Source organism: Diceros bicornis, chromosome 15, assembly GCF_020826845.1.
Source record: "Diceros bicornis minor isolate mBicDic1 chromosome 15, mDicBic1.mat.cur, whole genome shotgun sequence".
In the NCBI taxonomy this organism is placed as follows: Eukaryota; Metazoa; Chordata; class Mammalia; order Perissodactyla; family Rhinocerotidae; genus Diceros; species Diceros bicornis.
Genome location: NC_080754.1, coordinates 27,790,308 through 27,816,467, shown reverse-complemented (window position 1 = coordinate 27,816,467; position 26,160 = coordinate 27,790,308). Strand labels below are relative to the sequence as shown.

At 46.4% G+C, this 26,160-nt stretch overlaps 1 pseudogene; it reads right to left on the bottom strand.

Moving 5' to 3' along the window:
- Window positions 1-10,768: 10,768 nt before the first annotated feature.
- LOC131415087 (palmitoyltransferase ZDHHC19-like) lies at window positions 10,769-16,934 on the bottom strand (annotated as a pseudogene).
- Window positions 16,935-26,160: the final 9,226 nt, after the last annotated feature.

The window sequence follows — 26,160 nt, the reverse complement described above, 5'->3', positions numbered from 1 at the left end:
CTATTCATTCCAGAACTTTTTCATCATTCCAAACAGAAACTCTGTACCCATTAAATAATGACTCCTCATTCTCCACTACCTCCAGCCCCTGATAAGCACTGTTCTGCTTTCTGACTCTATGAATTTGACTACTCTAGGTACCTCATACAAGTGCAATCATAGGATATCTGTCTTTTTGCGTATGGTTTACTCCACTTAGCATAATGTCCTCAAGATTCGTCTCTGACATTTAGCAGTCCTGAAAGTTGGTATGTTGTAGCGTGTATCAGAACTTCCTTCCTTTTCAAGGCCCAATAATATTTCGTTGTATGCATATGCCATATTTTCTTTATCCATTCATCTGTTGTTGGACATTTAGGTCCTTTCCACCTTCTGGCGATCGTGAGTAAAGCTGCTATGAACAAGAGGGTAGAAATATCTATTCAAGTCCCTGCTTTCAATTCTTTGGGGTACATAGCCAGAAGCGGAAGATCTGGATCGTATGGTAATTCTATCTTTAATTTTTTGAGGAACGGCCATATGATTTTCCACAGCAGCTGCACCATTTCACATTCTTGTCAGCAATGTGCAAGGGTTCCAATTTCTCCACATCCTTGCTAACACTTTCTGTTTTCTTCTGTTGCTGTTTTATAACATCTATCCTAATGGGTATCAAGTGGTATCTCATTGTGCTTTTGATGGAAGTGTTGGGTTTTTATTTCTGATTTACAGGAGCTCCTTTCTTTAAAACTTTTGGCACTGTTTATTGCAAATATATTCCTGGTTTGTCCTTTGCCTTTTAATTTTGTGTGCGATTTTGAATATCAGGTTTTGTTGTTTTTCTGTAATCAAATCTATTGATATTTCCTTAGCATCATCTTACCTTTCTTCTAAGTCTTTCCCTCTCCTTCTGTCTGATAAATATTTACCTATACTTCTTATTTTCTTTGTCATTTAAATCTTTAATCTATCTGACATTCAGGTAGTGGTAAGACATAAGGTAAAGGTCTAATCGTGTATGTCACTCATGTCATCACAGTAAATTGTTCCAGCATCATTTATCAAGTAAGCTTTCCTTTTCCTCTTACAACAGTTACTAAGTTCTTCATATATGCTAAGATCTGTGGGTGGCCCTGGGAGGTGCCTCCCAGACCCCAGTCCTGGAAGGCAGAATCTATCCCCCAGCTGCTGGAAGACAGCCTCTGCTTTGAGGGTAGCCTCCTCGAAAGGAAATTGCCTCACCCAAGGTCCCGCCTCCTTCAGGGGCAGTTTGTTTGCATCCAGGGACTGGTCAACAGGAGAGTTTCAAGGCCCAGCCACTTTGCCCCAGTGCAGGACAATCCTGAAGGGCCATCCCAGCCCCCATGTGACCTCTGGATTGCCTGAGGCTTTTGTGGGGCCCTTACCACAGATGGACTGCTCCCTCTGCTCAGGCCCGCTTCCTTCCCTTCCCTTCCCTTCCCTTCCACAGGTGTTGATCCCAAAATCATTGCCTAATAAACATTCTGCAGGCTACTCTTTAGAATCTGTTTGTGGACTTCTCTTTCATTAATTTACTGAAATTAGCACCATGTACTTCGGTGTTTGTAGTTTTAGAATTCAGGGGCCTTTTTGCGTTCCTAGTTGTCAACCTCTGAATCCCTAAAGTTAGCATGTTACGTAGTAAACAAAAACACCAGAACGCAAAAATATTCACTCATGAACAAGAAATGAGGCCCCACCCAAACGTCACCTTTCACTCAAAAGTAGCATCTTCATTTCCCATCTCAACTGCAATGTAAAACAATGCCAAGTGCAGGTATAATGAAAACTTACTGCAAAGTGACATTTAAAATCTTGCTAAAGAAGCAGAATTTAATGATGTTTATAGAAGTGATATTAGAATACCATTGAAGTCACCCAAACGGCCATGAACCGATAAGGAGCTAGTCTAAAACAGCTAAACATTGAAGAAGGGACAACATGGCAGGCTCTTCAGAAAAGAATGGCCTATGGCTTCCCTGGTAAATTCTCAACACATTACAGAATGAACACTCATCCTTCTCAAATTCTTCCGAAAAACAGAAGAAGGAAGACTTTATCCAATTCATTCTAGCAAGTCAGTATCCCCATAACACCAAAGCCAGATGAAGACATGACACACATAGAAACTGCAGACCAGTATCCTTCATGGATATAGATGCAAAAACCCTCAACAAAATACTGGAGAACTGAAACCGGGGCATATTAAAGGATTACACACCAGGATCAAGTAAGATTTAGCCCAAGAACGCAAGAGTGGTTCAACACACAAAAGTCAATCAACGTACTACACCATATTAATAGAGTGCAGCGAAAACACAGCATGATCATCTCAATGGCGAATAAGCATTTGGCAAAATCCAACACCCCTCTGTGATTAAGACGCTCACACACCAGGGATGGAAGGGAACTTCTTCAACCCGATAAAGGGCATTGATGAACACCCCACAGTTAAATTGTACTTGATGTCAGAAGGACTGAAAGCTTTCCCCGTAAGATCAGGAACAAGACAAGTGTGCTTGCTTTTGCCATTTCCATTTAACACTGTGCTGCAAGTTCTAGCCAGAGCAGTTAGGCAAGAAAAACAAACAAAAGCATCCACACTGGAAAGGAAGAAGTAAAACTATATCCATTTGCAGATGACATGATCTTGTATATAGAAAACCCTAAACAATACACACACACTCACACCCACCCACCCACACACGCATACACACACACACACAGAGCTAACAAATGAGCTCAGCGAAGTAGCAACATTATTCATAGTAGCCAAAAACAGGGAAACAACTCACATGTCCATTAGATGATGAGTAGATAAAACAAAATATGACATATCCGTATGACAGACTATTATTCAGCCATGAGAAGGAGTGAAGTACTGATACATACTATGACATGAATAAACCTTGAAAACATGCTAAATGAAAGAAGTCAGATGCAAAAGGCCACATATTGTATGATTCTCTTTAGATGTACCATCCACAAGAGACAAAACCGTTGAGACAGAAAGTAGATTAGTGGTTGCCAGGGGATGGGAGGAAGGAGGAATTGGGAAGTATGAGGCTTCTTTTTGGGATGATGGAAATATTCTGCAATTAGATTAATGGAGATAGTTGTACAACATTACAAATACGTTAAAAACCTCTGATTTATGCACTTTAAAGAAGAAAATGCTGAATTTTATGTTATGTGAATTTTATCTCAATAAGAATTTGTTGAAAAGAGAGAGCACGGCTTTTAAACATCAAATGATTGAGGAGTCCTGGGGAAAACACGGTGAATCTCAGGTTTCTTTTGCGTATTTTTATCTGTCAAAAATGACCCTTACACTGAGAAAGCCAAACTGAAGGGATAGGTGTCGTATCACGTTATCATACAATTTTGTGAGGGAAATTAAGGCAAAAACATGAAACGAAGGAAGCTGTGTTCTTCTTGGCTCTAAAAATCGGTGTTTGAGAGGTAGCAGTCCAAAACTGTCAAGAGAAGAATTGATTGGCTGGTCCAGCTCGTCCTCTCTTGCCACAGCGGAGCTATGAATCGGCTGGCCTTGAGTCAGGGCTTCGCCCTGGACTAGTCACGGGTCACCCTGCACAGAAGATAGCCGCTGAGGGACTTTGGGTGGGGCAGAAGTACCCCGTCACAGCTAAAGTCCTCCCCCTCACCCACACCCTGCCATTCCTCCCGCCATCCTCAGCCATCTTGAGAATTCGCCAGTCTCCCCTGGACCTCACAGCCCCTACAACCCAGCTGTGGGAGCACTGAGTGTCAGCCCAGCCGCCTCCCTTCCCGACTCCCTCCTGCTCTTCAACTCCCCTCTCTTGCCTCCCCCACCCCCAACGCTGTCCTGAAGAAGTTATGGAGAACACCCTCAGCACCCTGTTATCGGCTCTGGAGAAGGCTAAGGTTCAGGGCTTTGGCCCATTAAGCTCAAGGCCTCTCGCTGGCTAGAGATGAACGACCCAGGGAGCGCTCTGTGCACATAGTTTGAGGAAGCTGAGTCAGCCTGTGTCTTTGTCAGGGCTGCCAAGGTGATGGACCCTCTGGGGCTCAGTGCCCTTGATTCTTTGTTGTGCCTTTATCCCCACCGCAGGAGGTAATGGGGCCCCTGAGACTCCTGGTTCCCTGCATTGTCCTGTCCCCAGCATGTACTTTAGGAGGAGGCTGAGAGAGGGAGAGGATTCTGTTGACCCTGGGGAGATACTTGGAGGTGTTCGCGGACAGGAGGAGGGAGTCCTCTTGGTACCACAGCAGTAACTGCTCCTCTGATCGCATCTACTCCCCAAGAGCTCCCGGCAAGAGCCGCCTCTGCTTTCCCAGAATTCACTCTCTTGACCCTCTAGGAGTCCTTTCCTTACCATCAAAAATCTTCACCCGAACCTCAACAGAGCCCCTATAGCAGGTCCCTTCAGCTCTCTCCATACCTCCACAGCTTTCTATCCAATCTGATGTCATAACCTCTCTGAAACTCAGTTTCCTTAACTGGAAATTGGGAATAAAGATAGTATTTACCTGATAAGAGTGTTTATAAGATTGAAATGAGATCAGGAACATATTGTATTTCACACAGCACCTGGTGGTCCATAAAAGCTTAATACACATTAGCGGTTGCTGTTGCCATGATTTTATTACTTTAGAAGTCATGCAACCAATTCTAAGGAGCACTGAGTATGTGTGAGGCCCTGTGCCAGGAACCTAGGGTCACACTCTTTGGCCTCAGATAGGTTTAAATCTATTCTGAGAGAGAAGAGAAATCACCAGTCAATAAAATAGTTCATAAGCATATAATCGGCTTATCAAAATTGTCAGTTTTTCAAAATGTGTCAAAATGCTCAGAAATCTCACTCAGTACCTCTGCCTCTGAAATACAGCCTCCCTCGCATTTGCTGCAACCTTCGCTGCTGTGTGGCTGGATAAGCCCGTCATCTACATGTGGTGGGCCGGGCTTTGGGAAACCCACAAAGGCCTCATCTGGCTTTTCCAGCTGGTCCTCCCTTCCACACGCCGGGCCAACAGCACCAACACAGCCTAGGCCTCAGCCCTGACTCTCCCATCGCCAGGGCACCAGAGACTGAGCTCCGGACAGGTTCTGGGGGAGGGAGGGTTGCTGTCCAGGAGGTCTTGCAGGGAGGATTGAGAACTCTGTCCCTACCACTGCCCTAGAAGACGCCTTAGTGGGGGAAGTAGGATGGGGGTGGGCCAGGGGCAAGGGGTGGCCAAAGGCATTTGTGGGAGGGAGGCAGGAGGGACCACACCTAGGGACAGGGAGGAGTCAGGAGCCAGGGAACTCAGCCAGCAGACAGGATCCAATTCCTCCGGGGTGAACTCTGAGAGAGATTCTGGGAACTTGTGGGCACAAAAGGCTCCAAGAGGGAAAGAGCCAGAGGGGAAGACCGGCCACTCCACCTACCTGTGGCCTGAGTCCTCTGGGAAAGGCCAGCAGGCAACAGGGCCAGTGGGAGCCGCCTCCCTCAGGGCCCCCTCCTGCCCACCCCTCCTTGCCCTTCAGTGCCTGCCTGCAGAGCTGGAGAGGGAGAGAAGATCACGCAGTCAGGCAGGACTCAGATAAAGCTGGACCCCAGGCGAGTGAGAGCACCAGGCCCTGAGCCAGTAGCCAATTGATAAGGAGCGGTGGCCCCTATGGCTCTGGCCTGTCCCTCCCTCCCTCCCAGGGCCCTTTGGCTCCCAGCACACAGCGTGAGACAGGACTGATAACGGTCTGGTTGTCCATGAGGTCCCAAAGTGTGTTCCTGGAATAAGAATCCCGAGGAGCGCATCGTGAAAACAGAGTCGGCAGAAACACAAGTTTTGTACAAGCTGTGGTCTATGACATCCTTTTGGAAATTAATAATGTAAATCAGATTAAAAAGTCCAGTATGCTCTGCAGGAAAGAAACACGTTTAACTTTGTTTAAGGCATTTCTTTTGTCTAAGGCAGATCTTTAGGCGATAGAACACTTTTGTCCCATAATATCTATTAAGATGATGCAGACAAATACGGTGGGGGACAATCTTCTAAGAAGACAAATGAGTGTGATGGAGCGAGGGGTGGCAGGCTATGGGTGCTCAGGCCCTGCTCTCTCTCAGCTTCTGCGCTGTGGAGGTGCACACAGGAGCCTGTAGATGCTGCGACTACGAGAAAGAGTCGAGTACCCAAGCCAGCACTCACAAGACACTGCATGCAGAAGCACTTCTGTACTGAACAGTCAGGACATGCCCATCCCCACCTTCATCAACTGAAACAACCCTTTAGGGCTGCATTTCATTGTCTATGTCACTCCACGCTCTCTCCCGTATCCATGTGAACACACACCAAGAGTGAGTGTGTGTAACGGTGAAGAAAACGGGCTTAGCGTCAGGACCCCTGGGTTTCCATCCAGCTCCTTCACTTCCAGGCTGTGACCCTGGGCAAGGTGCTTATCTCTCTCAGCCTAGTTGCCTGGAAAAGCCTATGCAATGGAGACAACAATAGCAATTGTCACGGGGTCATTTCTTTCATTCAAGAAATAGTCACAGACAGTTTCTGTTCCAGGCAGTTGGATGGTGGAATGGAGAACAAGCCCCAAAGAGTCCCTGCCTTCGTGGAGCTACACCATGGTGGGAGGAGGGATGGTGGGGGCAACGTCACACAGGGCCGAGGGGAGGCTAGCTGAGCAGGGACATTGAAGCAGAGAGCTCAGAGATGAGAAGGAGCCAGCCACACGCAGCTCAGGGAGAAAAGCTGAGCAGGCAGAAGCCACCTGGAAAGTCCTAGAGGTGGAAACAGCTCACGTGGTTGCTGGGAGTCTGAAGGAGTGGTAGGGAAATCGGAAACCTCAATCAACAGAGAAGAGCTGAGCTGTCCTGACTGAGTTTGGAGAACACAGGGTGTGTGAGAGGGTGAGGAATCAGTGGAGGAGACCTGGGGTCAGAGGCCAGGGGGGAACCAGGAGGACTGCGGTCTGGGAGTCAAGGGGAGGGGGCTTTTCACGGAGGAGGGAGCAGTCAAGGACAGCGAGGACTGGGAAAGGCTCGGCCTTGATGGCTCAGGAAAGGGTGGTTTCTGCTCTCAGCTCTCAGTGATCTGATGAGGATGAGAGCTGAGTAGGGCGTGGGGGGTGCCGGGCAAGGAAAGGCTTCCAGCAGTGACTCTCGCTCCTGACAATGGACATTGGCTTTTAGAAATCTACTGAATAAATTTCGGTTTCCAGCTATCTGGACTTTATCTTTTGTTTGTAATTTTTTTTTTTTTTTTTTTTTGCTGATGAAGATTTGCCCTGAGCTACTGTCTGTTGACAATCTTCCTCTCTTTCCTTGAAGAAGATTCGCCCTGAGCTAACATCTGTTGCCAATCTTCCTGTATTTTGGATGTGGCTCACCACCACAGCACGCTCACTGACCAGTGGTGTAGGTTCCGCCTGGAACTGAACGCGGGCCACCAAAGCAGAGTGCACTGAACTTAACCACTGGCCCACCAGGCCAGCCCCCTGTATTTTTCTTAAAAGTAAACATTGCTACTGTAAAAATAAATTTTGTTCAGTAAACTGAATATGAAAATACCAAAGTAAAAGGAGAAAAATTCATATGTAATCCCACCACTCAGAGGCAGGAACTATAAATATCATAGTATAATTCCCTTTTTCTTTTTTATTTTCAATTTATTTAGTTTAATTTCTTTTGCTGATAATGGGAGTGCTGATTCATTTTATTTATTTATTTATTTTGTTTATTTATTTTGGTGAGGAAGATTGGCCCTGAGCTAACATCTGTGCCAATCTTTCTTTGTTTTGCACATGGGATGCTGCGACAGCATGACTTGAAGAGCAAGGTGTATGTCTGCACCTGGGATCTGCAACCACGAACCCCGGCCACGAAAGCAGAGAGAGCTTAGCAACTAGTTCACAAGGCTGGCCCTTCCTTTCTCTATGCTTTTATTTAACATTTGTACAAATTCTAGTCTACCTACAATTTTACATCCTGTATGTATTACCGGAACAGCATAGGAATTTTTTATATTATTATATATTTGGCAAAATGGGGCCTGGCCTTCCCAGCCTCCTGCAGAGCTGGGGCTCCAGCAGGCGCCACTCCTACACTCACCCCGTTCCATGCATATGCCCCTCCAGGCCTTGGCCCACGTTCCTGGATCCTCCTCCTATGAGGCCCAGGCCCAGACCACCCCCAGGACTCCCATTTGGGAGTGGGCCTGAGAGCCTCTCCTCACTGCTGGGCAGCCTGGGCTGAGCTGTGCCCTCTGAACACACACAGACGGGAGACCCACACAGATTCGTGCGCCACATGCACACCTGGGCTCAGGGGCTCCAAAGGCCTCATACCCCCCTCCCCTCGCCACTTAACCATGGACTGTGGGCTTCCCAGACAGAGGAGGCTGCTTCAGCTTCACTCAATAAATGCAGGCCCCAGGCAGTGTAAATGTGGCCAATGAAGTCATTGACGGCAAGGCCCAAACCTCCCAAGGCTGCCTTTTTGAATGTCAATGAATACCCTGCACCCCTCCCCGGAACCGTTGGTTAACCCTGAGTTAAGCATGATGAGAGCTGAGAACAAGCCTGCACCCCAAGGGAGCTTGGGACTGGGGAGATGCTGGGACCAGGGCAAGGGGACACGATAGAGCTGGAGTCCCTGGGGTTAGGCGAGGCTGCCCAGGAGCTCAAAGAGCCAGGGCCAGAGCCGGGGGTGACGCAAGGCCCAGACACAGAGGGGCCCGAGGCCACCACAGTCAGGGTGGGAGGAAGAGGAAAGGGCAGCCTCTAGGGGATTCAGCCTGTAGGGCACTGAAGCCATGTCCTACATTGGAGGTCACCCGCCTCCTCAGGCTGTGCTGACACTAACCAAGGACGAGCTCCTGCCCCAACACAAAAGCTCGGGCATGCACACACAGGCGCACACACCTCCACGGGCCCCGGGCTGTTCATCTGGCCCTTCAGCCACATCCTGCCTTCTCACCCTCACCATATCCCGATTTCCCCTGGAGACAAGGGGGGCAGGAAGCAGTGTGGCTGGTGCCCATCTTCCCCTCCTGAGACAGTAGTTTGGAAACATCAGGGTGGCAGCATCACACCGGGCACTGGACAAAAATTCAGATTTAGATTCCCACCCACCCACACCCCGAGATTCTGAGTTCGTGGTCTGGGGGCCCAGGAATTCTGAGAACTTGCTTCAGAAAGGAACACAGGGTGGTCTGTCAGCAGTGTGATGGAGAAAATAATCATAATGGTACCGGCTGCATTCACTGTGTGCCTACTGTGTACCTGGTGTTTGCATGTACAACCTCATTTCATCCTCTGACCACCTGCCAGGAAGGTGCCGTTATTTCCCATTCCCAAGCTCACACACAGCACACTAGAGGAGCCCAGTTTGACGTGGTTCTCTCCTCCTCCCTCCCCCCACCCAGAGGTCTGCAGACTCACCGGGTCTAGAACCCCCACCCCCAGGAACAGGACCAGAACAGCATCTGACTCCCAAACAGGAGGGAGCGACCAGGGTGAGACCCGCTTGGAGGAAAGATGCACGGTGGACTGTGATGGGGAACACCCCGTGATGAGGCCAAGGGAGGGTCCACTCCTAGCCTGAGGGCCAGCCCCAACCCACCCCAGAGCCTCCTGTGCTGCCAGGCTGGACCTGGCCAGGCAGGGCGAATTCCCAAGCAGCGCTCGCCCCCTGCAGGCAGACAGCGGGGCTGCAGGGCGGAGGCCGGGACATTCCCTGGGCTGACATCCAGGCACTGCTGGGTTTTCTCTTCCATCATCTCCAGTCCTCACTGTGGTTGTTATGGTTTTCCGATTTGAAGGATGACGAAAATGTTGAGTGTCTTGCTCAAGGTCACAGAGCCAGCCAGTATTGGACCCTGGCTTATCCCTCCCAGGGTCTTTGTCTCAGCCCCCAGAGTCCAGCTCATCCCTCCACTCCCTTGATCCCAACACACAGTGCAGCAGGGCAGCTGTAGGAGGCAGGCAAAGGAATCCGCCTCCCAAAATTTAAACCACTGGACTAGTCTCAGTTGTCACCAATAGCTAAGGAAACTGAAGGCTAGAAAAGGTAAGTGACTGGCCCAAAGCCAATCAGCAAGTGAGTGGTGTGGTCTTTTCCCTTTGTGTCTCCAGGGACCCCTGGTGTATTCTGGAGGCCTGTGACTCTACTTTCAACACTCCTCAGGGCTATAATCCCCCGCCCTTGAGCTCTGTGTGCTCCTGCTTCAGGGCCAGCCCTCAATGGCGGAGGCTTTCCCTAATCTGCACATGCCCTTTCCCAGTACAAAGGGCACCCACGCTTGCATACACACACACACACACACACACACACACACACACACACAGACGCAAGCACAGAGAGACACCTCATCTCCTGGAGGGCTGAAGCCTCACCACTCCGCTGGGGACTCTGCCCTGGTTGGTAGAGACCCAGAGGTGGGCTCGAGACTGGGCGTGGAGGGGCATTTCGGGATGTGCAGGATCTGCATGGGCACCCAGTCAGGCCTCCACTCTCTGTAGCCTGACCTGGGGATCAACACACCAGATGGAAGGGGTCGTGGCCACCCTCGCCTTTTTCCCCTCAGCTTGTGGAGCACAAGGCCAAGGGCCCGTCCCTGCAGAGAGCTGGGGCCTGTCTCATCCAGGCTGCCATGCCCTCTACCCCTTTTCTTGGGGCATGAGCTGACAGAGGCAAGGAAGGGGAGGCTCCCACAAGGCCCTGGGGAAAACCCCAAAACAATAGGAAGAGTGAGCGGAAGGGCCTGGGAGCTCTGCTAAGGGGCCAGGCGAGATGACCCAGCTTCACCCCACCCCACCAGCCCCAGGGCCACCACTCAGGCCTCTGGTTTGCCAACTCACTTGGGTCCCAGCGCTGCACAAAGTGTCCAATACCAATTTTTGGCACAGCCAAGGTCGAAAGGGTTGTGTCCATGTCGGTATTGGTACTGGAGGGGGCGAGGGTGGGACGAGGAGCTCAGATCCAGCAGGACTGGGCAGGCCGCCCCCACTGCCCTCCCTGAGCCGGTCAGCTCAGCCCAGGGCTGCAGCAAGACCCCAAGGGCGGGGAAGCCGGAAGGGTCAGCCAAGGCCTCCCCCAACCCACTTCCGAGGAGCTCTCTCCACGCGACCCCTGGCCCCGCACCCCCAACTCCTGCCATCTCGGGGATCCCTCCATCACCTGGCACCCCCATTGGCAGCATCTGCCCCGTCTCTGCCTCCTTTGGCCACACACATCCTCCTGCTGCCTCCTTCCAAATATGCTTTCAGATCTGCCTTGTTCTATTAAGCTGCTCCAAAGACAGCTCCACACCCCGCTCCCCCCACTTCTCTGCTTTCCCCTCTCTCATTTTTTCTAAACTTGTGCCTTCACTGAATTTCACTATCTGGAAGGGCAGTGGTTTGGGGCCCAATCACATTCCCAACCAAACTCACACGGCCTTGGAAATCCGGGTTCAAAGTCCTGAGCACCCAGTGCTGTAAAGGTCAAGCCCAAAGGTCAACTTCACCCCTAGACACTCTTGACCCGGTTCTCCTCCCCCCTGCACTCCACCCACCACCCCCTCGCATCCTCCTCCCCAGCACACGCCGACTCTCACCCCGACTTCAAGACTCCTAGCTACAAAATGGTGGTGACCACCTCCACCCACCACCAGCTCTCCTGTGTCCCATGCCCCTGTCACAAAGACATTGATCTTCAACACTGTTCTCCATCAAAATGAACCAGGACCCCACAGAGGGCAGTGGAGCCCTGGAGGAGGAACAGTCAAGACAGCTCCATAATGTCCCACTGTGGCCAAAACCAACACTAACCATTGTGAGATTTTGAGTTCTGCGTCCTTTAAAGTGTTTAAAGATTTAAGCGAAACTAGTGTTCTAATCAAAATTTTAATTAAATGCCTAAAAGAGTTTGATTAGGGTCAGCCCTAGTCGCCTAGTGGTTAAGTTCGGCTGCTCGGTTTTGGTGGCTTGGGTTAGGTTCCCGGGCGCAGACCTACACCACTCTGTTAACGGCCACACTGTGCTAGCGGTCCACAAACCACAAAATAGAGGAGGATACCATGGATGCTACCTCAGGGTGAATCTTCCTAGGGAAAAAAAAAATTGTTTGACTAAATTGACAATCAAAATGTCAAATGTAAAGACATAAATTTTGGGCCAGCCCCGTGGCTTAGCGGTTAAGCACGCACGCTCCACTACTGGAGGCCCGGGTTCAGGTTCTGGACACACACTGACGCACCGCTTCTCCAGCCATGCTGAGGCCGCATCCCACATACAGCAACTAGAAGGATGTGAAACTATGACATACAACTATCTGCTGGGGCTTTGGGGAAAAAAAAAGGAGGAGGATTGGCAATAGATGTTAGCTCAGAGCTGGTCTTCCTCAGCAAAAATAGGAAGATTAGCACAGATGTTAGCTCAGGGCTGATCTTCCTCACAAAAAAAATAAATAAATAAATAAATAAATAAATAAATAAATAAATAAATAAATAAATAAATTTTGATTCATGAGATCAACATGAAGTGTAGGAAAAGCTGATTCTAAAATTTACATGGAAAGTGAAAGGAACTATGATAGCCAAAAGAAATTTGAAAAAACACAACAACCTGGGAATCTCACATTCTGTGATTTCAAGACTTAATAGAAAGCTACCAATGAAGACAGTGTGGTAGTGGCAAAAGAACAGGGAGTTCAGAAATACACACACCTATAGAGTCAATTGATCCTTGAGGAATGTGAAAAGGCAACTCAATGGAAAAAGGATTGTCTTTTCAACAAATGGTGTTGGAACAACCAACATGCAAAAAATAAATCTTGACCCACACCTTGCATCATATAAAAAAATTAACCCAAAATGAGTCAGAGGCAAAAACAGAAAATCTAAAACTATAAAACTTCTAGAAGAAAACAGATGAGAAAATCTTAGTGACCTTGGGTTAGGCAAAGATTTCTTAATTACAACACCAAAAACACAATCCATAAAAGAAAAAAACTGCAAATTCACTTTATCAAAATTTAAAACTTCTCATCTTTGAAAGACACTCTGAAAAAATGTGATGACAAGCCACAGCCTAGGGGAAAATACTTGCAAATCATATATTTAAATCCAGAATATAGAAAGAACTCTTTAAATTCAATACTAAGAAAACAACACAATACTTTTAACGGACAAAAGGTTGGAACTGACATTTAATCAAAGATATACAGGTGGCAAATGAGAACATGAAAAGATGCTCAACATCATTAGTCATTAAGAAGATGCAAATTCAAACCATAATGAGATACCAGTAAACGTTTATTAGACTAGGTAAATGGAAAAACAGAAACCAAGAAAAGCTGACAGTGCCAAATGTTAGTGAGGATGCAGAAGCAACTGGATTTCTCATATATTACTCATGGGAATGCAAGAGGGTACAACCATTTTGGAAGACGATTTGACAATTTCTTATCAAGTTAAACATTCAGTTACCTTATAACCCAGCAATGCCACTCTTAAAAAAAATGAAAACTTATGCTCACATGCCTGTACACGAATGTTTACAGCCACTTTCTTTATGATCACCAAAAACCGGGAACCCAAATATCCTTCGATTGGCAAATGGATCAACAGGCTGTGGTACATCCATACGATGGAACAGTACACAGCAAGAAAAAGGAAGAAAGAACTCCTATCAGCAGCAACATGGAGGAATCTCAAATGCATTATGCTAAGTGCAAGACACCAGACTCAAAAACCTATGATTCCATTCACAAGAGACTCTGGAAAAGGAAAGACAAGAGGGATAGAAGACAAATCAGTGGTTGCCAGGGGCAGCAAGTATGGGGAGAAACCAACTACAAAAGTGGCTTCAGAGAATTTTGGAGGGTGATGGAACTGTTCTAAATCTTAACTGTGGACATGGTTGCAGAACTGCATGCCTTTGTCAAAACGCCTATAACTGGGCACTAAAAAAGGGTGAATTTTACTCCATGTTAAAAAAAAAAAAAATCACTCCTGTCCTGGCTCCCAGGTTTCCACCAAACCAAGACTAATGCTCCACCTGACTTTCTGGGCCTTTTCCATCTGGCCAGTCGCTAGCAGGCCACTTGATTTCCCATCCACTTTCTGCTCCAATTACAACTGTCTCCTCACCATCCTATCAACATTCCACAGACTTTCAGGCTTCACTGCCTTTTTGCAAGCTCTGCCCCTCACCTGCAATGCCCTCCCCTCTGCCTTCTGCCCCCCAAACGCTCTACAACCGCGGTCCTCTCTGAACTCTCCATTCCCTCTGAGTCTGCGCTGCACAGCACAGGGCAGGCCCCTCTCTCAGTGTTCCAGGGCGTCGGGCGGGAGTTATTCTGACTTCAGGTTCCTTACCAACAGGAGCGCAGCATGTGGCCTTCCTCACCTCCACGCCAAGCGCTCAAAATAATGCACGCGCGGCCTAGCACACAGCAGGCCCTCGACGCAGTGCACGTGGGAGGGAGAGGGACCCCGGAGCCCCTAGAGGAGGTGAGATCTGAGCTGAATCTGTGTCTGAAGGGCTAACGAGGCACCTTCGAGGGAGGTCAGGCCATGAGGACCGGGGCGGGGGAGAAAGGGCGGAAAGCGCGGAGGCCCTGGAGGCGCAAGGTGACCGCCCAGAGCCCACTGTCGTGGCGCCCCCGGGGACCCGCGTACCTTGTCCTCGTAGGAGCGCTGGGCGGCGCTCACCGACCTGGCCTTCATCAGCAGAAGCACCAAGAGAGGCACAGGGAGCCAGTGGCGGGTACCGCCACCATGATGCTGCCCTCGAGCTAAGGAGCTGCGCCCCCAACGGTCCTCCTCGGCCCCGCCCCTCACCCGGACTCCGGCCCTAACGGACCCGCCCACGACCAGCCAGTCCATCCTCTCCCCACCCTCCAACCCCTGGTAAACCTCACCCCACCCTGCCATCAAGACCCCCTGCACATCATTAGCCCCCTCCATCCAAGACCTGGCTAGATTCTCCACTCGCTGCACTGAACCCTAGCCACACTCATCTCCCCGACACTACCATCCTCAGCTGGTCCAGACTGGTCCTCCTCACCCTTTTCTCTCTAGCCCCGCCCACCATTCGCTCCGCCCCCGGGACCCTGCCCCTCAACTGCCCCCGCCCTCCCCACTGCTCCCCAAATAGGCCCGTAGCCTGGTGGATACGCAATGACCTTGTCCATGCAGAAGGGCCGGTGAGTCGTGCGAAGGAGGAAAACCACAGAGGTGACCAGCATGGCGACCGAGTAGAGGCATAGGGATAGGACGAGCAGCATGAAGAAGCCCAAGTTGCACTGACGGATGCAGTTGTTGACGCACCTGCAGTGGTGGTCTAACTCCTGGGCAGAGGGGGAGGGGGCAGCGTTATGGACACCAGAGGAGGACACGTAAGGCTCCCCAGGCCAGGCCTGCAGCATAGATGTGGATGCTCCTGAGCGTGTCAGCACCTGGGTCAGCAGAGGCCAGCCTCCCAGGCCAGGTGCAGGCAGGGAGGCAGTGAGCTGCATGAGTGACTAAGAATGGCTGGGAGTTACTGCCACCCTTGCCCTTAGCAGTCTTGGAAGTGGTTTCAGACCTGCTACTAGTCCCCTGTGCAAGTGGGCCTCCTGGTCCCGGCCAGGTGCTGAGCGGGTGGGGGTGTGGGCAGGAAGGTGGCAGATGAGAGGGGAGCTCACCTCCACACAAATGTTGCACCAGGGGCAGTGGTAGGTCTGCGGCGGGCGGTGGAAGCAGCACTGTGGGCACCACTGCAGGCGGAAGGCTATGTGGTTCACCCATATCCCACACACCGTACTGGGGCTCTGTTCGTTGGCACCTGGCATGGGAAGAGGATTGGGCAGCAGCAGGAGCCCTTCATCACTCTGCTGCTGCCGGGGTGAGGGCCACCTCGCAGCATCACTGGGCTCAGGGAAGGGTTGGGAGAAGGTGGGCAGGGCTATCCTAGTCCCCAGTGAGCAGGCTGACCAAACTCAGAGAGGCTGGCTGTCCAAGGGAAGGTAGACTTCCAGCCAGAGGAGTTCTGTGAGAACGCAGGCCTTTGGAACAGTGATTGATGTAAGGAGTGTGTGCAGTGGGAAGGAAGAAGACAGAAGTGAGTGGTTGCCAAGAGCTGGCTTCTCTCCCTGTCACGCCTGGCCCTCCCCTCCAGAGCAATTGGAAAGCCTCCAGAATGCTGTTGTTCCACATCTCTGTGGCTTGGGAAATGAAACACCAGAAGCAGGGCCCAAGCAAAGGGGATGTGGGGTGATGAGGTCTTGAGAACCAAGGAAGGGAGAGGGGAACAGCACTTTAGGAATCATCCCTGCAGGCACTAGACTTTAGGGTGATACCTCCTTCTCCCAGGGACCAAGAGCTCAACTTGATGCAAGATGCCAGCGTCTGAGAAGTTCAGGAAAACGAGACTGCTGAAGGTGAGGACGAACAGGGGGCCGGTGACAATGGGAAAGGCCCACTCCCCATTCTGGGCAAGCCGTCTGCAACTGAGACCAGAGCACAACTCAGCCCTGATATGGGGGGGCCAAAATCTCCCCAAGGGACTCAGTCCACCTAGTCAGGACTCCCAGACCTCAAAGCCTGCTCTAAATAGCCAGGGTAGTGACAGACCCAGAGAGGCTCCACCAAATGTCACCCAATACACCCGGCCACCAACAGCTCCCAAAGGCACCAAGACTCTATGCCTCTGTGCCTCTGCAGAGTCCGTTCCCTCTGCCTGGAATATCCTCCCTTCCCTGACGCCTCTTCTGCACTTTCCAAGTCCAGACTCTCATGATCTGTTTTCCTTTCTGTCTCTCTGTAAGAAACCTGCCGACTTGTGTGGGAGACTCACGGGAAACCAAAGAAGAGTCCGCTGACAGCGACCAGCAGGACTCCAGTGACGGCAGCACCAGGCTCGGGACGAGCCAGGGAAGCGGAACCTGAGGCAGGGGATGGGGCTCCTTCGTGAGGGGCATGCCATCCTCCCAGAGCCGCATGGCCGGACCTCTGGTGCCCACAGGCTCCCTCCCTGATACTGGCTCCGAGAGCCCTATGTTCACAGCGAACACTGAGGCCACAGTGAGCTCAGAAGCCTCAGCCCAGGGTGGAAGGCAAGAAGTCCCAGCGTGGCATCACAGAGGATGAGGAGAATGTGGACTAGGGGCTCTGCAGCCTGTGACTGTCACTTCCCACAGCAACCACCCCACCCCCACCCGTGCTGGAGACTGAGAGGTCCTGCCCCTGTGAGGATGGCCTCCACACTACATGAGATTACACAAACACATGGGGAGAAGGACATGATTCCAATCTCCCTTTCAGGCAAAGTGCGAATAGAAGCAAACAGTGCTCATTGCTCATCTGTCTCCAGTTTTTCCTTTGAAGTATTCCAAAAGTATACTGTGGGGGAGGGGGCAGCAAAATAATTTCCCAGCTTTCCTCATTTCTAGACTTTTCATGAAACAGTTCTGGTCAATGAGATATAAGTGGATGTCTGTTCAGGGTTTCTAGAAAAGCTTTTGCCTTCCTGATAAAAGGGGGAAAGGACACAGTTGGCACAGCTCTGTTCCTTCTTCCTGTCTTGAACCTAGACGTGCTGGCCGGGGGCCCCCCTTGGACCCGTTAGCCAGCCCCTCAACAAGCTACACAGACAACATGTGAGGACCTTGTTGAGTCACTGCCCCAGCCTTGACTCCCTCCCTCTGAGCTGCTTATTATGTGAGAAGATAATTGGCTTCTCTCTTACATGCAGCTGACAGTTGTCATTCGTTTTAGCCACTGAGCGTCTGAACCCTCTGTGTTTGGAAGATTCCCCCAGCTGGGACTCAGGGGCCACTAGTCAACCTCAGAGCTGCTACCACCAACCAACGGGGAGTCTTGGCCGAGAGACAGCCACGGCACACATTTTCAGAGCTCCTTCATGTTGAAGGGTAGTGGCATTTTGACGGTCACTTCAATTTGAACTGTGGTTGTATTACTATTGAATATGGATAAAATATGTAATTCCAAGGTTCCTACTTTGCTTTAAAAAAGGCTGATATTGAATGGGAGTAATTGAATTGGAACTTTCTGACGAAATTACTTTGATTAAAAACAGAGAGCAATGGGCTGGCCCCGTGGCTTAGAGGTTAAGTCGCGCGCTCCGCTGCTGGCGGCCAGGGTTCAGATCCCGGGCGCACACCGACGCACCGCTTCTCTGGCCATGCTGAGGCCGCGTCCCACATTCAGCAACTAGAAGGATGTGCAGCTATGACATACAACTATCTACTGGGGCTTTGGGGGGGAAAAATATTAAAAACAGAGAGCAAAAGTCCCTCATGAACACACAATTACTGTTACTTTTTTTTTTTTAAGCCAATTTTATTTATTTATTTATTTATCTTGAGGATGATCGGCCCTGAGCTAACATCTGCCAATCCTCTTCTTTTTGCTGAGGAAGACTGGCCCTGTGCTAACATCCCTGCCCATCTTCCTTTACTTTATATGGGACACTGCCACAGCATGACTTGCCAAGCAGTGCACACCTGGGATCTGAACTGGCAAGCCCCGGGCCACCGCAGCGGAGCACGTGCACTTAACCACTTGTGCCACCAGGCCGGCCCCAATTACTCTTACTTTTATTTTTTCTTGTCTACAGAAACATATTTTTTCTTCACTACATTCAAATTAAGAGGTTAAAAACCATGTAGTAAGAATGTTGTCTTCTGCTTGGTGAGATTATATTTTAAATACTGAAGTTGAAACCTTTAGATATTTTCATTTGTTATCATACAACTGTATATATGTACGCACATTTAAACTATCTATATATTGAAATATACTAAAATTAATTTTTTAATGGTGTAGGTATAATAGACAGGAAGACCTGGTAGCTTGGAAGAGAAATGATCTTTGTAGAACAGTCTCTTTGCATCCCGAGCCACTAAAAACTTATTATTTAGTTTCTGCCTATTCTGGCCATGGTAGAGACTTATTATCTCACTTAACCTCAATGAGTAATCTTAATTATAAGCAAATTAATAGAATGATAAAAGAGAATTAAGAGAATGATAGGAGATTCCTCACTTCTAAAAAAAACTGAAAAGGCTGAGTGCTTGTTATTTTACCTTCTGCTGTGCCATCTACAGGATTGTTAGTCTGATTAATGACACAGCCAACACAGTGACCATTTCTTGTCCTCAGACACCTCTACTCACACAGGGCAATGACTCTTTGAGGTTGCTATTTTCTGATACTGTGCCCCAAATTCAGAAGAATAAAATTGACCTTGTGTCTTGTTGGCTGCTAGGTAACACCAGAGGCTCGCTACCTACCCCCACCCCCAGAAGCCATGACATGGCACTCTCAGGTATCGAACGCTGTTAAAAACATAGAGATGGAATTAACATGCTTCATATCTCCTTCATGTGCTCAATGATTTTGTAAGAGCTGCCCTATTTATTGGGACCACTTTGTGGGGTAAACCGATAAATACAAAAGAAGATTGAAAATCGGTTTGTGTGGGTAAAGGGTGTGGTCAGGGGGCTCTGACCATGTTGAAAGGACTAGATCTCTCACGCAGAGAGACTAACTCTGCTCTCCGTCTCTTGTGACACTTGTGTGTGTGCATATGAATGTGAATGTGCAGTTTGTTTACCTGTTTCAGGGGTTTTGTTCTAGGTTACTGGAGTTTGTTCAGAGGGAGCCCCAATTTGTTGAAAGGACTAACTCTTGGCTCCATCTTCTCTGACACCTGCGTGGACATGTGTGAATGCAGATAATGTGTGTGTGTGAGCGGTGCCATAATGGGAAACTCGGATTTGACTCCCAGTGGCAGCCCTCTGGGTCATGTATTGCAAAACTGGGATGTTTTCAGTTATAAACCTATGAGAAAGAAAAAGATGAAACTTAAGCAAATTTGGGGTCTCAGCTTCCTCTCATGGTCTCACAGATGCTAATGAAAACAAGTTAACTGAAAAATAAAAACAAGCGGGGAGAAAAAACAAAGGGACTCTTCCCAGCAAGTTGGAAATTTTTAAAGGTGTTTTTTTTTTTATTTTAAGGAAAACTAAGGTAAGTAAGACAGTGGGGTAAATAAGACAAATATTAAAAGGGGGAAAAACAAAGAGGAATCAGAAAAGGAAAGAGTCACAGGACTCATCTCAGCAGGATGGAAATCTTTGCTAGTTATTAAAAAGAAAAATGGGATAAATAAAACAGACATGAATGAGGTTAACATAAAGGTTTTCATAAAACACTGCCTAAAGTTAGGTGGGCTGAAAGGACCCCCTACTGGCCCCTTAAAAGACCTCAGACAGGCCTCTTCTAGTCACCGGAGTTTGGAAAAAAAAATGTCTTTAAGCCAGAAAGCAGGAAATCACAATGAGAAATCTGACCAACAATTGTTGGGGGCAACAGTTAGGCTGCTAATCTTGATAAGATCATAAAGATTATAATGTTTGAGCTAATATTATAGGAAGAGGTCGTGTCAACTTCGCCTGGATGTTTTTTTGGAAACGGATGTTATATCCTGCTGGGAATGCTTTCCCTACACAATATTATAAGACAGAGACTTATTGATGGAATCCTAATGAAAGCTATGATGAGAGGTATAAAAATTGATAAAATTGAAATTAAATGTCGTTGAAAAATTAGTATATTTAAATGGGCTTTATGTAAAATGATTACGTCTCTTTTGCCTGATGGTATTAGAGATTATGTTAAGGGGATAAATATTGTGTCTCACTGGGGAACGATTCCCCTGCCTGATATTGTAAGGGCATATAAATCCACCCTTCAGCCAATGTTACTTAAACATGCTAAAGGAGACCTTACTTTAAAATGGCCAAAAGGGGGCAACTTCAGTTTACCCAAACTCGTGTATTTACATATGCAATTGGAAAAAGCCAGCCACAAAGTTAAACAACCAATGGGAAGCCTATTTTAATCTTTTGAGGCTTCTAAACGAAATCAGGAATAACTTCCTGCCTCTTTCAAAGAAAATAATTAAGTAATTAAACACGCCAGATTGGGGGATGCCAGCGGCCCTGCTAGCGAAAGAAACCAAATCTCCTCTCTTGCTGAGCTTCCCCACTTCAACTCCCCCGAAATTCCTGAACTCAAGTTAAGGAAGTGGAAATATGTAAACTTTTGAGATATTTTAGAATGGTAATTGCCAGGTTGTGGAACCTCTGTTTCAAGTCCACCTTAAGAGTCACCCTTAAAAGACAAGATTCAAAAGATCTCATAATGGAATTCAGTCTTTGAGTAATATGCATAAGCTTCTAACTGCATAAGATTCTAAACAGCTATAAAAAGGATGCTTACAACAAAAAAGAATCTTAAGAAAAAATGTTTGGCCATCTGAGCAGGTCCATTTGCTAGGGAGTGATTTGGATCCAACTGTTCTTCTCAGTTTTGCACCTGAGACCTGGCTAAAGATTTAAAGATCTCTGTTTCCATCTATTGGCATGTAAGTCTCTCTGTATAAATTTGTCTGCCTACAGATGATATAACTTCTAAAGGATCTCTATTTAACTGGCTTAAAGTAAGTGCTTATTTAAATTATTTCTAAACGTAATAGAAACTAACCCAAATGCCTTTCAAGTTAACATGATACAAAACGATCTTTGGTAAATAAAAGCTTATGTACCTTTGTAGGTTTGATTAAAATAAATATCAACATTGGATATGGTGCCAACATGTTATCCTTGTGACAAAATTTGTCAGCCAAAAATAATAACTTTGAATAATGGCTGATTTTGTCTGATGACTCATGAGGGTTTTGTAGACAATCTAAACATAATTATTACAAACAAGTAAACTAAATAGATGTGAAAAGGATAAAGGTTTTTGGGGGAACTTTTAGCAAAGATCACAGTATGGTGTACATACTTCAAACAACTTAAGATGATGGCTAACAGCTTAATGTCACACGAAATCTTTGTGAGTAACCTGAACATAATTATTGGGAACAAATAATTTAGATAGATACAAATGGGTAAGAGGTTTTGGGTGCAATAATTATGTTGTATGGCATATACGCCTGAAAAATAGCTTCCAAAATATTTTTTGGTAACTTAAAACTTAAGATTTTTGCTAAGTTAAATTAATGGATAAAATCTGTTGAGCATCTAGATCATTTCCACATAAGAGAAAATATTAGAAATTGATTACTAAGCATAGATTTTTCCGCCTTTGGTTTCTGTTTGCAGGGAAACTAAAAGATGCTTGAGTTGATTAATAAACGCATTTTGTGCACGCTGAAAAATTTTACACGTGAAAGCACATATTTCTAGAAAGTCTGTATATAAGGAAAAGAAAATGTATCTTTTCAGTAAAGAGGTATAATTCATAGAGATATTTTTGTTTATTTTGTTAAGAAAGAGAAATCTGTCCTGAGGTACAAGGAAAGAAACAAACAAGGCATGGGACAAACTCTGATTGTAAAGTAAGTGACAGAAAGTTTGTGAAACTAAAACCCTGAGGAGTTTTGTGTATGGTCAAGTTGGCTGAGGTTGAAATGAATTTAATTAAGTAAATAAGTTTCAATATCAAAAGTAAGCTGGTGCAGAATTAGAATTTGGCTTTCTCTCTTAAAAAGATAATTCTCTTGAACTTTTGGTCTGCTCTTGATAAAGAGGTTATATAAACTTTTCCTTTACCTTTGAGTAAGTTTACCTAAAAGACAGAAGATCAATGTTCTGTTGAAATAATTTCCTATGTTCAAAAAACTGAGGTCTCTCTATTAAGGTCTTTTGACCGTTTTAACTCCCTGTTGCCTTTGCCTGATTCTGTTGTCACCTTGATTAAATGAATAACTAAACACTGTTTCCTGTGTGACCAAGTGTTTTAAACCTTTTTGATATTTTTGATGAACTTCCCCCCAAACTAAAGTTTTTCTTTTGACTGAAAAAGAAAACTTCGAGAATTTCCAATCAGTCCTGAGACTTCTCAAAGAATTTGTTCTCTCTTTCTATAAAGAGGAAGATATTATACTAACTAAACTTATTTGGTATGTTAAATTACATGGGAAGCATTATCAAATAAATGATAATAAGCCTTCCTAGGTTATATTGTGTGGGTAAATGTTATTAACATAAGTTTTTTTTTTTCCTAAAAATTACATCACATTCCAAAAATTCTGATGTGTCCTGGTTGTCAGTCATAATGCCAGTCATTATCTCAAAGTGTTGTATGTTACAGAAATAGCCGAGTGTCTTTGCCAATTTGCCATTTTTGAATGTTTGGCCATTTGCAGGCAGTTGTTTTACTCTGATGTTTTTGCAAATATGTTTCATCTTCAGGGAGATTCATGGAAAGGACTCTGACACTTGCTCTAAAATACAGGTTTCTGATAAATTTTCAGATTACAAAACTGAGCTGGGTAAGAAATTACAAAAGTGTAACTGAAAAGGTAATGGCTTCATGAAAATGCTAACAGAAGATCAAATGTTGATATCATGGGACTGAATAAATTGATGAGGATTATTATAATTTTTAGGACTTTTTGTTTGAAACATTGCAGATATTTAATGTTATGTTTTTCCAGATTTAAGGAAACCTTTTTCTCTTGTCTCTTAAGCAAACTATGACTTATAGCAATTTGTAAGCAAAAGCAAAGCATTTCTCTTTTTCTCTCTTATCAGATCCCTCCAGCACTTAAAAACTCTTGATGAGTAAGTATTCTTGTTTTCATGGCAATATAGTTATTTGTATACGTTCAATAAGAATCGGTTTTCCTTATAGCAGGACACAATTAGAAACGGGTTATATTACCAAGGATTTGACTGGAATGTCATACTGTCATATTTGAGAGAAACATACATAAACTCAGATATGACCATATAGCTTTGAGAAGCAAAGATTGGACTTTATGGAATAAAGCCACTTAAAAATATTGGCCTGGTGTCTTGCTTACAAGGTTCCCAGAAACCTTACCAGGCGAATAAAGAAGGTCACCTCCCTGGCAGGTGCAGGAACATTAGGATATTTGGGAGACCCTTAAGAGAAAAGAAGAATTCACCTAAATCTGTAGGCATCCCAGGCCATTCTGATGACAAGTCCTTGGCATGACTTTCCTGGCCTGGAGAGGACTTTCAAGTTCAATCTGAGATTCCTTATAAAAAGTTCCGGCAAAGCAGATTCAAAAGAGCCTATATGATCAATTGCTATTCTTGCTGTACTTATGTAAATAACTGCACAAAGTTTATTAAAACTAGAGTTAGTTTGCAAACCAATGAGTCTTAATTTGGCTATCTTTGGTAAAAATGAAGGTAAATTTAGAGAGCCAAATTATGTTTCAATAGAAACTATAATACACATTTGTGGAGGTTAGATTTTAGTTCTGTTAATTGTCTTTGAGGTTTTTGTTTTTCATTTATAAACTGGACTGGACCCTGAATTCTTCTAGTTTCCTCAAATATCTCGTACAGATCTCCAAATTAATGTTTTCAATTTTTTCTTTCCTTTTCACTTCGAATCACTGAGAACTAAATACACGCTTTTTCCTGAAGCCCAGGAAACCAAAGCTGGAGAACTTGATAAAAACCTGAGAGAGCAGCATGATAGCACATGTTTGGACAATCTTCATGCCTGTTTCTGGGTAAGCCACTCAAAAGGTTTACCTGAAAACCTGATGACATCATCGGAGACATTTTAAACTGCAGGGGATGCTTCAATAATGACATCTAGAGATCTTCTTGACTAACCATCCCCTGGGCTCCTAAAATAGTCTATAATTTGCTCCAACCCCATAAACCTTGCTTTTCTTTTGTGTCTCTAAAAATCCTTCTCAGTAAACACCGGGTTACTTGCTTACACAATATAGGCCTATCTTTGGAAGACCCTTTCTATGTTCTAGAGATGATCCAAAAGCCCTGAAGGGAACACAAACCAAGGAACTAGACACTGTGAGATGTTTCTCTGCAGCATCTTTGTCATGGAGACTGGGTCCTATTGAAATCCCTGATTGTATGGGACCACAGGGAAAATGCCACAAGGAACAAGAGTCGTGCTGTAGAAGTACATCACAACTGGGATCTCCCAAACCTCGGCTGGTTTCATACTCTAGACACTGAGTTCTCAGATTGGTCAAATGGACTCATGACAGATGGAAAGTTGTGCTGTGCACAAGACAGCCTCCTATAGATGAGTAATAAATGACTCCCAGGTTCTTACCATACTTGATGGACTATTGGACAGCAGACTACTTGGCTACATCGATTTACTCACCTTTACCAGGTGAGAAAAGAAGGTCACTTCCCTGGCAGGTGCAAGAACCTTAGGATATTTTGGGGACTTCAGCTTTCAACTGAGGTTCTAGGCAGTAACCTTGATTGGTTTACAGGCATCTTCTACTGGATTCCTCAAGGACTGAGGTCCATTATGGAGGGGATACTAAAATTTGGGCTATTTTGCCAGTCTGTGTGCTTACCTATGTCATTATAAATTGTGAACTTAAGGATTGTTCCGAAGCCATTGATCAGAGTACTAGAATATTAGTCATGCAAAGTGTATCTCACTCTCCCCACCTGGTACCCAAAACTATTTTAAAATGAAGGTAAAACGGTTTCATTCCTCTGATACTGATCTTTGCCCTTTCACAGCAGGAAGTAGCTAGAGAGGCCTTCACCCCCATTCCAGAACATTGAAGACTGATCATGAGAGGTGGGACTTGAAGTTGAGCGTGAAGAAGTTAAAAAATCTGCCCTAGAGCCAAAAGCTTTGAGATAAGCTTTGCTAACCGCAGCTGTGCATTTCAGCATAATCAGCTGTTGTCTAAAACTAACCAGGTCTTCCCGTCTCTCCTTATTATATGAGTGAGCTGTCTTTCCCAGGAAGTCTAGGTCCAGACATCGAGATTCAGCCTCACAAGGCCAAATGCAGGCTGAAGCTGAAAACCAACCAGAAAAGTCCAGAAAGTCAAGAGAAAAGAAACTCAGTCTTCAAGGCCAAACACAGACTGGTGGAAGGTGCCAACCAGCACAGCCACATGCTCTTGCTCTGCCACCGAAAACCCCAGCACATCCTCTCATTCCCCTACATAAAAACACAGCACATGCTCTCTCTCCCCTACCTAAAACCTCTAGCTTTTCTCATTCGAGGAAGTGGATCTGAGTTCTAACTCCCATCTACTCGTCTGGCTGGCCTTCAATAGTAAGGCTCTTTCCTTGCCACAAGCCTGGTGTTTCACTTGTTTTTCTTTATTGGCCCTACTGTGAGCTGCGTAAATGAACCTGTTTGGGT